Below are 5,242 nucleotides of genomic sequence, written 5' to 3'. Positions count from 1 at the left end.
CAGTCTGAAGGCACACAACACCTTGCTCAGCCAACACACTGCCCACTGAGCTCCAACACTAGCCACCCTATGCTTGCAGCCCCAGTGACCAGGCAAGCACACCAACACTGGCAAAGCTGGGGCTGAAAAAGCCCCTTGTGTTCACACTGCCAGCAGAGAGGTGGGTAGACAGGGAGTACATCCCCCGCCCAGGTCCACTGAGCAGAAACAGAAGACCAAGAGAAATAGCACTGCCATTCTCCATGGATAAAATTCCTGCTGAAGTGTTTAACGTGAATGCAATCCAGCACTTCTCCATTTAATTTACCATTTTTCCACCACTGCAATTAATCACGCAGTGATTTGTCAGACTAATCGTTTCTTAATCAGCTGTAGAAGTTAAAACCCGTTATAACAAGATTCCTCTTCAAACACAAAGGACAAGTAAAACAATTGAAATCTGTATTTTGGGAACAGTTAAATGTATTATTATTATTATGGTTCTTTTCTGTTATTTCATGGACCCAGCAAATAAAAAATACTTCTTTATAATCTCAATTCAGAAAGGAAAATCCCAGTGCCTGAAAAACATCACCTTAGGGTTGGACATGTTTTAAGCCAAGTACATGTCTCCTTTTTCTTCCCCCCATTTTTCTTTTTTCTTTTTCTTTTTTTAATTCTCCTGTAGTTTATCTCAGCACACAGTTCCTTTTCCATTAGCCTATCTCAAACAATACTCGATACTTAACAAATAACACTAAATACCAACCTGAATTACTTCACACTAAGGGCTCATTTTTTGCATATATACACATGTGTATATGATCACACACACACACACACATACCCTTGAACTGACCGTACCAAAAATCACTTTCAAGCAGAGCAATAAAAGAAGAGTAGGGTTCTCCTACAATTAGACAGCAGCACAAACTCAGCACACCCGAGCTGTATGTCACAGCTCTCTGTTCTCCAGTGCTTCACTCTCCACTCTTATGAAGAGACACATTGCCAGAGGGCTCAATAACACTGATCTCTATTATCACTCCAAAATACTGACCGAAGGAATTGCTGAAGTAATATTTAACCTACCATTTGAAAAATGCATTTGTAATCACGCTTTATAGCTTCTCTGACCAGCACACAGTGGACTCTGAGACCATAAAACAGAACTGCATCACAACAACGATGGGAATTTCACACAAAAAGTCTAGCGGACACAAAGGGGGAAACTAATCAGGGAGGAAAACAAATTCAATTAGAGCTGGCTGCAAAGTAAGGCCATTTTTGCTTTCAATTAAACCACCCTCCTCAGCAAGCTAAATAAACACCAATTTAACCACATATATCAAAAAATAAAGACAAGCTCAACAGAAAATCTGGACAGAAGCTGAGCTATACACCACACACACTTACAATCCAAGCTCTGCAACAACAACACTATTCTGTCACAAGCACGAGCACTTCTTCCACCTCTTCACCATGGCACGTAACCATCCATCACCTCCACATCACTAAAACCCACTCCGCCCACAGAACTCAAATCTGATTTGAAGTGTGGGCAGGAGAGGACAGAGAGAGAGAGAGGTGTAAAGAACAGGACTGACTCTCAGGAACAGCCTTTTTAAAAAGACGTAATAGTGAAGTTTCATCTTGGCAAAAATACTAAAATAAAACAAACTGTCATGTTTCTGCAATTTTTAACAAGGTACAGTGTAAACGATGAAGGCCACTGGGGAAGGATTTGCAATCAAAATGACTCACTCATTGCACTTGGAAAGACACAAGGAAGACATAGGGGAAATGAGTGTTTTGTTTAGAAACCAGCTTATCGCTACACGACTGTCCGTACCTGCACGAAGAAAATTCAAAAAGATTTCACCGAATGGCTCCAGATTCCACTTCCTTTAAGCCTTAATAGGGTTATCAGGCCCAGAAAACAGGATTTAAACGGAAAGGATCTCAATTCTGGACGTGGCAGGGCACCACTAGGGCTTGGCTTCACCAAGCTTCCACTGGGCTGCAAAGATCTCTTAACTGGGCCAGCCTGGTATTTACCTCAGCTTGAAAGCTGCTTTAAAACAAAAGCAGGGGCCCTGCTTCTTGGCAAAGCCATACTAGGGGAGCTGCACAGAGACATCTTGCATCTTTATCACAGATTGCATCCCGGCAGGCTGATGCTTCCCCCCAGCAATTCCCTCTGATGAGAGGGCTAGCAGTGAGCAAAAGCAAGGAAGTGGGGCTGAAAGAGAGTAGCATGAGCCCTGTGCCCTGCCACCACCCTTGGGAAGGGCACTGATTAAAGCTAAATAGGCAGCTTGAATTCTGACTTTCTCTAACTTTTGAGTGCCAGGTTTTGCTGCCACAAAAGCATTCCCTAAATACAGATTGTGTGCACGCCTAGACGAATGCTTAAAAACAACACAAATTCAGGTATCTTAGAACAGAGACTGCCTACATATGCATTGCTACAACAATAAACAAGGTTACCCCACTCTTTGCTGGGTGATTTTGACTGCCAGCAGCTACTGATCACCACCAACGTGTTACAATAAGCAGCATATGACTTGTAGGGTTCTGCTACGTGAGGTTATAAGTTCAGCATTAGCTTCCTAGAAATGCTTCCTACCAGTTTTAAGAAGTATCCAAATTACAGGCAATAGTGTCGTATTATCACAGCTGTCAACAGCGCAAAGGGCTGTGGGCGGGGGTTGAATTTTACCTCTCTCTCATTTCAGGAAGGGATGTCTCATCCCAACAGGAACTAATTAAAAAGAAGAGGAGGACTGGACGGTTTATGTCAGAAATGAATACGTTTCAGCTCTCTGTAATGAAACGGCACATACTTGGGCACTGCTTCAACAGCTGATGCACGCTGTTAACTTACGCAGGCTCCTGAAGTCTTGCTCCTCGTGGCCGTTCTGTGTTTACTCGTCATCCTCCCCCAGCAACCTACTTCCTTTTCTTCAGAAACTTCTGTCTCTGCTCTTGGTGTCTTCAAGACGGCCATGTCGAAATAGTGCTAATGCCCAAACTCAATTAGCTTCCCATACACTTCCTTTTGCGTCCTCAGCTGTGCCCCCACCTGGTTCTCATTTTGTTCCCTTCAATACATTAAAACAGGGATAGGAACATCTCAAGCCAGAGACTTGCAAACACCACCCAATTCCTACAAACTACAGACTGGTTATTGTGCTGCAGGACACCCGTAAACAAACCGTGGGTTTTCTTCCTCAGCAAGAACAAGCATTAGCTGTGCCATCAAAGGCAACAACTAGGTTTGTTTGTTATGTACAATGCACACAGTTTGCAACCAGAGCAGTCTGATGACAGCCACCAACATATTGATTTTCCCAGCATTTCAGTATAATGAGTGTTGGCTTTGTCCCCATTTCTCAACAGGATCTGACAGGCTTGCAGGTGCAGTTTGCTCCCCAGCCCCTCCACTGCCTTTGCTGTCCCCGTTGCTCTGAGGAGCTGTTTCACAGCTCAGATTTGCTCCAAGACAGACTCAGCATCACAGGCCACTAAGCGCCTGCCAAGGTTCTATACTGTCTCAGTCACGCTCCCATCCCCTTTTCCAGGGCATCGAGTGGTTTACCACAGGCTGCCCTGTGTCTAGAGGTGAATGTCTATCTCACAGCACAAGAAAGCCTTCCCCATCTGCGCCTGCTGCAAGAAATGCCTCTCCTATCTACAAAGCCACAAGAATTAACCAATTCACTCGGAGAAGAATGGGACGAGACCCCACAACCCAGCTTTTGTCCGATTTATAACCCATTCATGACCGAAAGGGAATACTGTATTCGTAGGATGCAGGAAGTTGTGCAAGCAAAGATTTTTGTTTTCCTTCAGCTCTCATTTGTGACAGTTCATGGCAGAAGTGAACCCTGGCAGAGACAGATGCAGTGGGGCACTATGCTCACTTCCTACATGCACCCAGCAGCTGAGAAAGATATATATAAATATTTTAAAGAAGTTATTGCCAGAGGTCCTAACATCACTGAGATCTTTTAGCACTAGCTGTGTACACAACATTGACAACCTCCAGGTCACAAAAAACAGTCAAGCACAACCAGGAGAGGAATGTGTAAAGAGAAGATACAATGAGCAGCAATTGGAGATTACTTTGACCAGTGGTCATGTGAAACTTTGCCTTGGTTTACAAAGGCACGGCTCAGAGAACCTGCCCCAAGAGCTTGGATAGTTTGAACCCACACACGTGGGAGACTGTGAAACTCAATTTGGTAAACCGTCAGAGCACAGCTGGAAATCAGAGCCATTTCAGATGCTGGTAGTTTGTTCAGCTGGCAGAAGGAAAGGCACTGCATCATCTCTCACTTCCTTGCAATCAGCCTGCAATCACAAGCTGCATCGTTCTGGAAGCATCCTGTCTACCCTCTAGGTCAGGTGAGCAGCTCCTCTGCCCTCAGACAAATGTGGATATCACACCCTACCACAAGTCCCAGAAGATCTCAGTCATTAACCCACAAACCTCTAGCAGGATTTCAGAAGTTCTACAACATCTCTGGGAAGTGGGAGCAGCAAATGTCTTGTTTCGGTAGAGCAAACATTAACAGGCTATTGCTTAAAATGGAAACTGAAGTTTGGTTCTCTCTTATCTTTTCCACATTGTTTCATAGAAGAAACAGTGTTCAGCTTACCAGGTTTTACTGCAAATCTCATATGAACACAGCTGAAATGAAGCCATCTGAAGACAGCAGTAACAAATACTGCACGTAGAAAAGACTCTAAATGAACCTCAGCACATAAGATACTCACTTTCTTTTCTACATCCCTTTTTTCTTTTCTAAGACAATCTCAGATTTCATTTCTGCAGCCAAATTTGCAGAAACAGGAGTGCAGGGCATCACCCCATCACTGGCAGCAACTGGTCTGTGGCAGAACTGAACACTGCAACTTACTATTCTTCTTATCTTTAAAAGGAGCTGAAAAATAAACAAGTAGCAACTGTGTCAGCTGCCCTGAGCAGCCCTAAGTGCAGGCACAGCAATAAGCACAGCGCACACCGCTCACAGGTCAAACCATAAATGCACTGCAGAGAATTGTGTATGTAAGCATAACCTTACAGAGCACGGTAAAGGTCATGGGGAATGACCTTCTGCCTCATAACAGCACAAAGCTAGCTAGCGAGCGGGCAGTGGGTTTGCTAGGATGGAGGGGGGACTGCTTCATGAATCACTCAGAACTTCCACCAGGGAAGTTGTGGATGCCCCATCCCTGGAGGGGCTCAAGGCCAGGC

This window comes from Meleagris gallopavo, chromosome 5 (assembly GCF_000146605.3).
Source record: "Meleagris gallopavo isolate NT-WF06-2002-E0010 breed Aviagen turkey brand Nicholas breeding stock chromosome 5, Turkey_5.1, whole genome shotgun sequence".
Classification (NCBI taxonomy): domain Eukaryota; kingdom Metazoa; phylum Chordata; class Aves; order Galliformes; family Phasianidae; genus Meleagris; species Meleagris gallopavo.
Note: the sequence above shows the minus strand (reverse complement) of the source record.